The sequence below is a fragment of the Glossina fuscipes genome, unplaced genomic scaffold (genome assembly GCF_014805625.2).
Source record: "Glossina fuscipes isolate IAEA_lab_2018 unplaced genomic scaffold, Yale_Gfus_2 61594, whole genome shotgun sequence".
In the NCBI taxonomy this organism is placed as follows: Eukaryota; Metazoa; Arthropoda; class Insecta; order Diptera; family Glossinidae; genus Glossina; species Glossina fuscipes.
In genome coordinates, this window is record NW_024003803.1 from 1,561,820 (window position 1) to 1,575,263 (window position 13,444).

At 35.7% G+C, this 13,444-nt stretch overlaps 1 protein-coding gene across 4 annotated transcripts in view; it reads right to left on the reverse strand.

Moving 5' to 3' along the window:
- LOC119643768 overlaps nucleotides 1-13,444 on the reverse strand; it is a 77,479-nt gene that overhangs the window by 3,640 nt on the left and 60,395 nt on the right. The window lies entirely within an intron of this gene.

Genomic DNA, 13,444 nt, shown 5'->3' on the forward strand with positions numbered 1-13,444 from the left:
AATTCCAAAGGCATTAATATAGAATCTGAATAAAATAAAATTAAATTAGCCGGCGGTACACGGCTATAAAAGTTATCATGCACAAGAAGAAGCAGGAATAAATACAACGAAAATAAGTGTGTCGTCAGTGCAATCAATGTTATTGTTGTGGCAAAGAAGATTAGCTTACATTCAAAAATGTAATAAGGAAAGGCGAAAAGCCTTTCAGCAATGAAAGACTGTAGTAACCCTGGAGAAATTAATAAACGGTTATTGCAGGCTGGCTTACTGAAGGAGAAGCGGTATTGCAAGTCATTAGGTTCTTCTCTTTTAGTAGCACTATTAAAACAGCAAAAACAGAAGTTTAATGTGGTTGATCCGCTTGAGTGGCCGACTAAGCTAAGTATTGCTAGTAACAACTCAATAGTCGTGGGTTCAAAGGTAAAGTGCGGTCGATTTTTCAATCAAGGCGATAGTCTCAGGTTGCCAGCACTTTAGTTTTTGAATTTATTTCTCTGACTAAATTAATTGTAAGAATAATAATGTAGTTCAAAACGAAACAACTTAAGAAGCATGCACCGTAATCTGTATTGTCATATCTCACATTTTAGTTAAGCATTTGTCGAACTTTTTTTAGGCTTCTTCGGCACTGTGCGTTGAGGATATAATTAATTTGATCACGTTAATTTTGATTTGATTAGACAATTAGGTACTGCAATCTTCTATATATAAAAGCTTAAGAGTTAGGAAGGTTCGAGTAAGAATTAAGCAATAAATTATCATATAGGGTAACTCCTAAATATTTCAAATTGTTTGCTAGGTTAATGTGGATTTCACCCATTTTTGACAGTACATTTAAATTAGTATTAGGGTCCCAATATCTTAACGTTAGTGTTGCACCAGTTAAGTGCAGATCAATTTCGATCATCGAACGAGAAATATAAATCAAATAACAGCCAATATTTGGCTGTAATGTATCATTATTATCCAATTTCTTTTTCAATATTTTGTGCGGATCTTGCCATTATTTGTGGAATACAGTACATACATATTCATACAGCGTCCAGAAATTGTTAAAACTTATTACGAAGACAATGAACCCACGGTTACATTTCGAGCATGTTGGATGCAGCATGCATTTGATTAAATGACCTCGCAAATAGGAATTATTGCCCCTTTGGTGTAAAAAAAACGCATCTGATGTGCCTAACGGCCTTTTAAGTGTACAAAAATGGCTTTCTGGTCTAGTGGATATATGATGACACAATCTATCCATTCGTACCCTCTACGACTTTTTGTTTTATAATAAAAGCACATTACAACGACGCGTCGAAGTTTTTCTTAATTTACAGTAGGTTATGGTTCCAGGAGTCCATGCGGGATAATCATTCATTTAGAAATACACATCTTTATATAAAGTAATTAAAAAATTCTATGGCAACTTTGCTGATGCTCCCATAGCGAACAGCTGGCATTTCTCTCTATTCCGTGTTGACACCCACGTTCTTTTCGTTTTGTATCGATATATAATATTAAGCACAATAAATTTTCAAAATAGAAATAACAAAGTATAAGTGCCACTGTGCTGTTCATAATAAAGCCTGCACAGGTTGATAGCCCCGATGACAAATTCCGCAAAAAAGAACACGATTGGAAATCAACACGGTGACATTCAACAATCTAAGCAAAGACAAGGAGAATAAGCTGCACGAATCGCAATTAAAATTCCGCCATTTTGGCATTTCCGCCATAATCGTGATTGGCCTAAATCGATTCGCAGTTTATTGCCACAAGCATTACTGCCGGCAAAAAAAAACACCACACGGCACCATAGTAGCAATGATCGAGAGGAATGTTTTAGCACAGGTTAGCGATACCGTATTGGATCTACCTGAAGAAGAAATATACACAACGCTAAACAGTCGACTGGTTGAAAAATTCTCGGAAGCAAGACAAAAGCGTACTAAAAGGTTAATTCTTCAAATGAAACCAACCAACTCAATCAGCATTAATAGATAAAACCATCATAACGGACAAGGTAATGGACGCCAAACAAAATATCGCACGTGCCAGTTGTCAGAGCTACGTCAACTAAGAAGATTAAGTTGGCTCACCAAATATGCGAGTTATCAAAGGAGATTGCTGGCTTAAAAACAACATTTTATCTAAGCGCTCGCACTCGACCTAGAAATAGATCACCATTTAGACGCCGACAGCAAATGTCAAAGCAAAACGGGTTGTGCTGGTACAATCACAAATTTGGTAATAATGCCGGAAGCTGCCGTTCACCATACGTAAAATCTTTAAACTGACTATTCTGTTGCCGCTGTCGGTGAGCGGCAGCAAATTTGTTTGATAGTTACCGACAAGAACAATAGAAAATTTTTGGTGGACACTGACGTCGAGTTAAGTGTAATTTTACCATCGCAAATTAACAATGATGTACAGCTATAAGCAGCAAACACACCCTTAATTAACACCTACGATGCAAAAGCATTGAAACCAATGACTCCATATCCGTATTTGCATCAACTTTTGTGAAGACGTATTGCTGGAACGTCTGTCTTCTTGTTGTGCTGTCACCAGTATTAAAGGTGACGTATCAACCATTTTATTTATCAATAGTGATGCTCACTTCCACGACGTTCTTTTAGATTGTACAGGTCTGGTCATCCAAAATTTACATCCAATAAAAATAAAGGCACAAGGTGCTTTATAACTAAGCGGTCATCCACTTTCTCGAAACCTAGGCGCTTTGCATCAGAAAATTGAAAGCAGCAAAGAAAAAGATGCAATTGCTTCTTGAGGTTGCAATAAGCAGACTCTCACGTAACGCTTTGCTCGTGGTCACCTCCAGACTAGAAAGCCAGAAAAAGCATCACCTCGCTAAATACGTTATTTATATTTTGGAAGCCAATGTAATACCGCTATCTAATATTTGCCTGGAAAACAACACTTTGATGTAGACGTACCTTTAAGTATTAGCGTACTTCGCGTCTCTAATGAAATCCATTACAGGCAGTTGTCAGAAGACCAACCAAGTGACAGCGAGCTAACCTAACTAATAAAAAGAAGCCTTACCGACCTTAAATTTAAAGCTTTCAGTGTACGCGGTATAACAGCCGGAGTAATGTGTGATCTGAGTACAAATAAAACACGACCATATCTTACCCAGGAATTTCGAAAAATTGCTTTCAAGACCATTCGTAATATATGTCACGCGGATATACGCAAGACGAAAATTTGCTCACAGAAAGATTTGTGTGGTCACATATCAACAATGATTGTAAAAATTAGATGAAATCATGTCTAACGTGCCAAAAAGCGAACATCTATTGTCATAATTACGCAGCAAATGGTACCTATAACTTAGCTAGTTAGCGTTTCGAACATGTCAACATGGATATTATAAGCCTATTTTCGCCACGCAGCAGTCACCATAGCTGCCGAACTTCTGTCGAGCGCTTCTTATGATGAGTCGAAGCTTACTTTGTTGTAATAATAACTGGGTTGTTCACTTTGGCACTCCTTTAGGAGTTAGCCCCAGCAAATGAAGACAATTTGAATATTGTTTTCTTCGAAATATGAACAAGCTGCACATCACCGGTCTGCGAATGGTCTCATGGAAGGATGGTACAGAACACATAAAACAGAACACATAAAGATAAACCGTTGATATATCTTGATTACCGCCCGTGTAACAAAAAGAAATGACAACAACGCCAGTAGAATTACTTTTCGGCACTCATGTGAGACTCCCTTTTGAGTTTTTAGGAGCTGTGAAGACAGGCAGTTCAAGTGAAAAAGATTTTATTGAAAGACTTCTCAGCTTCATGCGTGTGCTTCAAGAGTAACTCTGACTGCAAATTATGCTAAGCATTCATTCAATCGGAACGACGACTTCTCCAGTCACCTTACGAGGGGCCATTTCCTGTGGCGGAACGAAAGTAAAAGTATTTTAAAATTGACATCGGCAGTAAACTAGCTAACGTGTCCATAGATCGTTTAAAGCTTTCGCTGTAAGGAAAGATCCACCTGCAGTATCACCCCGAGTCAGCAAACCAGGCGCGTATATTACCAGAGTTGATAGAAAAGTACAGTTTAAAAATGCTTCTTCTGATATTCAAACTTTTTCTCTTTTATTATATAAAGCAAGTAACAATGTCGTACGCGAACAACACGTCAGATTAGATACCCTACACTACCTAGTTTTATTCATAATACACCAAAAATTATTTTCATATTGAATGAATGCAAACGTCAACGTGGTCTAAATTTAACAAACTGAATTTACTTGTTAGAGATTTTATAATTTTCCAGTACTTCTATCATAATAAAGTACAAAGTAGGCTTTGTCATTATAGAAGAGATTGCTTTCATGACAACCTCTATGTGCGATGCGGTCTTATTTATAGATCTATGTGATCTAAGTTCCTTATGGTTGATTTACTAATGCCAAATTTTCATCATACAATGTTAGAAATTAAACTTTTGTCTGCACCGCTTGTAGAACAAGCTATATGAAATTTGTGCATTCAGAATGGTTAAAGATAGACCCACTTTCCATCGTACTGATTGAATCAGAATCAAAAAGTTTTCCTATAACCGTTTCCAGCGAAAATAAATCTTTATACGGTAACAACGCCTAATTTTCAATACTTCTTGATGAAAATTCGTTCACAATAACAATTTAGCACAAAAATACTATAAATATACGAATAAAACCTTACTGAATTTAGAGCAGGTAGGGCTCTCACGAAAGCAAACCTTTCTATGGCCACAAAGTTTTAAATTTAGGCTGCGTTTAACGTTTTATTTTTATAACGAGCTAATTTGGTATTATATTCTATAGCCGCTTAAATATTTCCTTGAAAGCAATTCTCTAGGTTTCCAAGAAAACGATTCCAAAGTATACTGAACTTAGAAATAGATATTAGAAAAAGGAATAAGCGAGACCTCGTTATCATATACTTATATAAAGTCCAAACGGACAAAAAATGTTGCTTCTATTTAGAAGACTGACTATGAAAAAATTTTAAAAGATATTTTGAAAGGCTATTGAGAGAGAAGAAGCTTTTGAAGTGTTTAATTAATATCCTACACCACTTGTGACACAGGGTATATTAAGTTTGTGCGGACGTATGTAACACGCAGAAGTGTGTGAAGATAGACCCAATTTTTATTATGCCAATCGAATCAGAATCATTTTCTAAATTGATCTAAGCCTGTCTGTCTGATGTCTGCCCATATAAGTTTGCGTTCAAACTACAGGTCGCAATCCGCTTTTTCGATCACTCTTCATATAACACCCTATTTTGAAAAGTTTTTGAAAAGTCGTTATATGGCTAAAATCGCAATTTTCAAAGTTTCTCGACAAAAGTGGCTAAGCTATAATATTTTTGCATTTTAAATTGGTATAACCTGCTAGGTAAATTTTTGAACCCTCTCTAACATAACGCAAGTTAAAGTTTATATGACAAAAAATCGAAAGTTCAATGCTTAATGATGAAAATCAGTTGAAATTGTAATTTAGGATAAGAAAATTCATTGTATCAAACTTGCATCACCACGGTTTATTTTTTGGATATTACTTTATATATAAATTTTCACAAAAATTGATCCTTTGTAGGAGAGAAAAAGCTAAATTTTTAAATGTTGTGCAGAAACTTAACTCATAATAGTAATTTACTATAAAAAAATTCATTGTACAAAATCAAGACCACCCACATCTATTTTTGGATCCTGTCCTATATAAGGTTTTTTACAAACCTTTTGGTTTTTAGGGCAGATAAGTTTAAGCTTTAATATCTTATGAAGAAAGTTGATCCATAATAGTAAATTGATATAAAAGTTAACTCTATAAAAATTTGGACGACATACGCCTATATGCATAAGAATTTTCAGAAAAATTTTCGTTTTTTACGGCAGAAAAGTCTAAATGTTGGTATTTTATGGTAAAAATTTATCCGAAATATAATAAATGTATAATATTAATAGTTGTGAATTTTGAGTACGTACCACAATTTTTGAAACTGTTGCGCGCAACTATTCTTATGGAAAGTAAGCCTTTATTTGCAAAGGGGTCCAATTTTAAATATACTTGTTTTATTATAAACAAAAAGGGAGTCGGGAATATAGGCATTTGGCGTTCGGCGGGCACAGAAGAAGAATTGACTTGGATGGAAACGTTAGTAAAGTGTTTGTCTGGAATGTTAACAACTGCTTTTCTGAACAAGGTTGCGTATTAGATCAAATTCATTTTTTGGGAAACGCAATATTGCAAATAACATGGTACGAACGATGAGATTGAGAAGTATTTGAAAAGTAGTATCATTAAAAATAAGGCCACGTAAAGTGGACTTTGCAACAAACCCATTCGCATACGATATCTGTATTAATGATTCAAATTTTCCAAAACGTTTCTAAAATTAAAAAAATAGAACAACAACAAAATAGAAGAATAGAAAAAAATAGAACAACGGATGCCAATATCCAAACTAAATGTTCGAAACTTAACTAAAACAACTGAGATGTGTCTGACAGTACAACGGTAAATTTCTGTGAAATACCCAAGAAATGGTCGTATAGGGGTTTCCATATTCTTGTCGTATAAGGAGGAGCAATGAGTAGGCATCAAACGCTGAAAAGCATGCAGCCGTGTTTTGAATCCCAAAGAGTTCTTTTGATCTCATGAACTCTCTTCCTAGTTGGGAACTTATTATACTTTTGACCGATTACCTCTATGGCCGTTTGACGCTATGGCTATGTGTCTCTATGATGTAAAGGTTTAAAAAAGATTAATTTCGTCGGTTATTTTGCCGCGTATGCATATATATGCATACAGTTTGTGCCAGACACAATTATTAAAGATGTGTTTATTCAATATATTGTCTTTAATAACGCTCTTGATTACTATTCATCTTGACCGGTTGTCTTGATGATTACCTCGAGATAGAAGTTGTTTAAACAAGATATTTTGAGTTGTGATGGGACTATTTAAAATGAAGAGGACGGCTAACAAACGCATTTCCGTTTCAACTTCTTTTAGGTGGCCACAGTTAATCTTTATGTGCAAATTTCTCTCAAAATCTTACAGCAAAATGTCTCAAGCATTTTACGGACTTTTTCGACCGTGAAGAACAGAAGCCAACAGCCTCTTCTAATTAGATGGGAATAAGTCGATCGCGAATGTCAACCGGTGACATTCGTTTAGGCGGAACGCGCACATTAGACAGTTACACATAACATGATCTGCTGTGCCCGAGCATTCTCTCAAAAACCGCGTAAGGTATAGTTCAGTCTAACCGACTATTGACTACTATTCCCATATATTTAAGGGTGGGAGAGATTTAGCGGCATTATCAACTCAGCCAAGTTTTCAAGTATGCTACTAGAGCGATTTTTTTTTGTTTTTACCTGGATGATGTACTCGGCAAATACGATAAACGCTATGCCGTCATAAAGACGGAATGATTAGACGCTGGTACTTTGAGTGTCATTATATGAGAGGGTGGACTGACCCCTTTCGAATGCTTACCTCAACTTTATAGAACTTTGCTCTGTTATCACTACATAAGTCTGCGTTTCACCAACCAATACGATGAGGTTCATACGCTGCCGCACTGCCGACTACATAAGGATCGCGACTACGGGGCCAGTGACGGCGAGTTGGACTTTCAATGCGGTAGACGATACTTGGTCATAGCTGTAGTGAGAAACCAGAGAGAATGAACAGACGGTAAAACTTATCCATTATTAGGCTGCGGCCGCTTCCTCTCTCTTTCTCACTTTCTTCTGACCATGGTTACGTTGCACATGTGAAAGAACATCTCCAAGTGATATTACAAACTACAACAAGAATGATGGAACTTCTGAGACATTCCCCTCTGCTGCTGGATTTATCTCTTGTTTATTGGTACCTATAGTGAACCGTATCTGTTCATATCTATTCTAATCCTATTCTGGTGCTCCGAGAAGGCGCCTTTTCCTTTTGAATTTTTAACGTTAGGACGGTGTATAATCGTTTCTTTGACCATGCCGATAGTATCCATAAAGCAAATAAGCCGATATAAAGACAGTCTGTTCCATTATTTATATTACTTATGGAGGAGAAACAACGCCTGGAGTTTTCACTTTACTGGAGAAAAACCTTTCTAAAAATAACTTTTGAAACACCTTGACATGAACTGGCATCTTTAATTTCTTCGCAGAAATACGATTTAGATATTAACAAGAGAAGCCCGTTCCCCTTACTGAGACAATGAATCTTTTACACTGAAACGTGTATTTTTTGGTCAAAGAGCTTTCACAATTCGTGACAACGTTCGCAAATTATCTGTGATGTCTCATCTCTTTTAGTTTTTTTGAGAACAAGTCCACGTAATTTACACTTATCTTCTTGCAAATGATTTAAGGAAATTTCACTTGCCTTGCCCGCATAGACTCTTACTGCTGGTTACTATCAAAATCAAATCTACATCTGCAGTTTTGAAGCTTCGACGCCTGGTCGAACCGATTCACCACACCACCAGTATCATGGACTGCATGGAGGTTTCCCTTTCCGAAATCGGCGCATTACGTACTTCAATTAGTCTGCGGCGCACTTCCCGCATGAAGTGGTCCAATCACCCGTTTTCCGCCCTTTAGGACGAAGACATCGCCTAGAACGTTTTTCAGTTGAACGGTAAGTCGTTTAATTTACATTCAACATGCCTATTCTTTTCCTAATAACGTTAAGGACGATGGCTTGGTGACCACTGCTTGACTAATGTTCACTTATACTCCAATGCTATTTTGATATTGATTACTAATGTGATGTCGATTACTAACTTTATTATGATTGGTGAACGGACAAACGCTTTTAATAAACTACGACCACTTCCATTATTGGATCTGTAACTCCATTTGATTACACATACATTCAAATCTCCTATGATTACAACTTACGACCCTTCGCAAACATCCACTACCAAACCATTGAATATGAGGTAAAATCCGAAATGTGTCCACCAAGGGAGAATATACCCACTATGAAAGTCAGCTTTTATCTACAGGCTTTGTGGTGATATGTTTATACGAGATATTAAGAACATCGTTTTCTTAAACTGTCCTAAAATTTGCAGCATGGGATTTTTTCTAAAGAGTTCTTGTCTTGGGTCGCCTCAAAGCAAGAAATACCATGATGCTCTTCATTTCGGAAAGTGCTCTTAACAAACCCAAAAGTTTTTTTATTAATATTCTATATGAAAACATAAGAGGCTAAATACTAAGCTACGCTTTACAGGGTTGACTGTGAATATGAAATTGCAACACTCACTAAGACTTTAAGTAAGTTGTTGTTATTATTATAAATTAGTTAGATAACATCGTGTTTTTATACTACATACATGCGCATGAACATATGCATTTATTTAAAACGCACAATGTAGATTGCAATTCAATAAGAAACAAGCAAGCTCTTGAATTCTGGCTATCCTAGCTTTCGTACGCCAGAAATTCGTAATATTCACTGGTAATTGTTTATTGGATTGCGTATCCAACAACAAGAACAATTTCAAAGTCGGAGAAAACTCAGAATGCGCTGCTATATCCTTATAGCGGCTTTAGTAACCATAGCTGAGTTCCAATGTAGAATTCTCTATATATAAGAAAGTAAAACATTTTAATATAAAATTGCATTTTTTAATTTTAGTTTAGAAATGATGATGACGTCACTAAAAGATTAACAGGCGACGCAAAGCAGCTTAACAAGGCGATCACTGCGGGTTAATCTGGCGCAAATATGAACGTTTATCTCGCCCATTTAAAAACGACGAATAACATTTCTATGATAGCAATTGAAAAATTGAATGAGACGTGCAACTAAGTGCTTTCACTCTTTAAAGTTGAACAAAATAATTATCATGAGAGTTCTCTTAAGCATAAGCTTAAGTAAGCTCGAAGAAAAACGCGTCTTTTCTCTTCAACTAATAGTTCATGCTTCATTTTAATTCAATTCTTACTTCTATGATAATAGTATAGTGTGCCGTGAATACATATGTAATTAGAAATAATAATTTAACTTATAACAGGGTGGATAAATATAACACTACTCGCACTTTTAAATGATTTTAACGACTCAATAACCTTGGGTTGAGATCTCAAGTACGGTAGAGTTTTCAATAAAGGCTTTAGACTTTAGTCTTGTCTTAGAATTTACGTCTTTGGCTAAATTATTTATAATAATAATAAATAAGAAAGTTACAATCGCCGGGGGTCGAATCTCGCATACCCATTATCAGGCTTTTCGCATTCTAGTCTCCAAGTTCTTTTATTTGATATCTACATTGCTAGTATTATTAACCAAAAATTAATCGCGATGTCTACCGTATGCATTTTAGGATTAACCCAGTTTCAGGCAGACAATATATACTCATTTGAGGAATGTACAAAATAGTTTTAAACATTCTGTCTTGGTTCTGTTATGATAAATAAGCATAAACCCTCAAAAAAGTGAAAAAAAACAAAATTTGTGTAAACCCCCATCCTTCAGTTGTGGGTATAACAATAATATAATAAATTTTCCATTTAAGTATCCTAAAATCAGGTCCTATGCATCGAGAAATGCTTCTGCCTTCCACTGCTGCTGATGGCGCTTTTAAGTTGGTCTTCACCACATTTGATATTTTCGGATTGATCTTCTTCATAATTTCCTCCATGTTAGCTTTCTTCCTTTTATGGAAGCGGAAAGCTTTACTGTTTTTTCTCTTGAAATCAGTTTGAGATTTTATAAAACCTAAAGATGTTTTCTCTTGATAAAGGATTCGACCAATTTGACATATTATTCTTTCAGGTATCCAATTTCTCCCTTTTCTAAAGTCTGGAGCATATACAGTATCGCTTACTTTCAAACTATGTATAAAATTGGGTTTTATTCGGGCCTTCAAGTAGTTGAGAGCATAGGGCTGTAGCGGATCCCGCATGAAGTAAGATGAGTATAAAGGTGTGTGCGTGCAGCATTTCTCATTGAAAGTCCATCTTCGATATATTTTCGGAAGTTGCATTTAAAGAGGTTACAAAACATTCGGCTAATCCGTTTGGAGGAGGATGAAATGATATAGTTACAATATGCTTGATACCCAGTTTGTTGCAAAAGTTACAAAAAATTTCCGATGTGAATTCAGGATCATTAAATCATCTTGTGCTATAATGTACAGGACAGTCACGTAAGCAAATTACTTAGGTGACTGGTGGTGTAAAATGCAATACACGAAAATGTTACTTCTTACAAGGAAAAATAAAAAATCGAGGTCATGTAATTACGGCTAAAGGCATGCTACCTAATGAGTCTAGAATAAAAGCCATAAGTGATTGCAAGCCAAGGATTTGAAGCAGTTAGAAGCCTTCTTGGGAAAAATAAATTACTCCCTCAATTTTGTACCTAATTTTGTTACCGTTGTGCCTTTGAATCGTTTACGTAAAAAAACATTAAATTCAAATAGAATGCTGATGAACAAAAAGCATTCGAAGACTTAGTATTACATATCGTTAATACGACTAAACTAGCTCATTTTCAAGAAGAATTGCTGATTGTTCTTGGGAGTAATTCCTCTTGTTTTGGCTTAGAAGCAATTTTATCGCGGATTTGTAATGGTTCAAAAAGTCTTATAGCATTCGTTTCAAAGATATTGAACAAACACCAAGTTTATGTTTTGCTTTTGCTATGCACAATGGATTGCATTGCTTGTACGCTGATTTTGTCCCAGTAATTATTCCCGAAACGTTGAAAAGTAGAGTCTTGCCACTTTTATATAATTTTCATTAGGGCATTGTTAAGATGAAATAGTTTTCCAGACAGCATGTATAGTGCTTAAGCATTGATGATGATACTCGCCGTTTAACTTCACAATGTGATATTTGTAACACGGAAAATCCTGCTTCATCTGAGGAATACCAAATTTGGCCGAAACCAAAAATCGAATGGGAACCTATTAATGTCGACTTCACCGGCCCAATTTTCAATTAAATATGGATGATTTTCGTCGACGTCTGTTCCCGATATGCTTACGTGACTGTCCTGTACATTATAGGACAAGATGATTTAATGATCCTGAATTCACATCGGAAATTTTTTGTAACTTTTGCAACAAACTGCAACTGTATCAAGCATATTGTAACTATATCATTTCATCCTCCTCCAAACGGATTAGCCGAATGTTTTGTAACCTCTTTAAATGCAACTTCCGAAAATATATCGAAGATGGACTTTCAATGAGAAATGCTGCTCGCACACACCTTTATACTTATCTTACTTCATGCGGGACCCGCGACAGCCCTACGCTCTCAACTACTTGAAGGCCCGAATAAAACCCAATTTTATACGTATTTTCAAAGTAAACGATACTGTATATGCTCCAGACTTTAGAAAAGGGAGAAATTGGATACCTGAAAGAATAATATGTCAAATTGGTCGAATCCTTTATCAAGAGAAAACATCTTTAGGTTTTATAAAATCTCAAACTGATTTCAAGAGAAAAAACAGTAAAGCTTTCCGCTTCCATAAAAGGAAGAAAGCTAACATGGAGGAAATTATGAAGAAGATCAATCCGAAAATATCAAATGTGGTGAAGACCAACTTAAAAGCGCCATCAGCAGCAGTGGAAGGCAGAAGCATTTCTCGATGCATAGGACCTGATTTTAGGATACTTAAATGGAAAATTTATTATATTATTGTTATACCCACAACTGAAGGATGGGGGTTTACTCATTTTGTTTTTTTCCATGGGGCTTTGGAAAATTAACTGTAAATTTTCAACATCATTTAAAAGGGGGAGTAGTGTTATATATATTCACCTAGTCATAGATTGAATTGACAGTTTTTATATTCTAACTATATGTGCATTCACTAGACACTGTGATATTAATGTAGAAAACGAATAAAACGAAGTGTGAAATTATAAGCTAAAGAGAAAAGATACGTTTTATTTCAGGTTGTGGACAAAACATGAGCAACTTAATGCGACCATTTTAAAGGATATGTTCTGAGTTCTGAGACACATTTATTATAACTTGTCAATGTCTGTTTTGTAGAACTTCTTCATTTAAGCCAAAATTCTTTCTGTGGAGAAGCTTCAACGATAAGTCAGTAGTCATTGAGAGCGCACATAGTGGACAGGTACTCAATTGAACCATATTGAAACAGCATTGTTGTGTTTTGTATGCGATGGCTCTTTTTATTTCTGCATGTAATAATGGCATGTAATATTCGTAGTTAATCTTATGTTCCTTTTCAAGATAGTCGATGCAAAAAATATCATGCGTGTCCCAAAATATGCCATACCCTTGCCGGGTGACTTTTAAATTTTTGTATGTTTTGACGATTTCCACCGGTTGCTATCCATTCAGTGGATAGTCGTTTTGATTCATAAGGTGTCAACTGTCTCTTACAAATGCGGTTTGCTATCTTCCAAAACAATTTTGTGCAGTT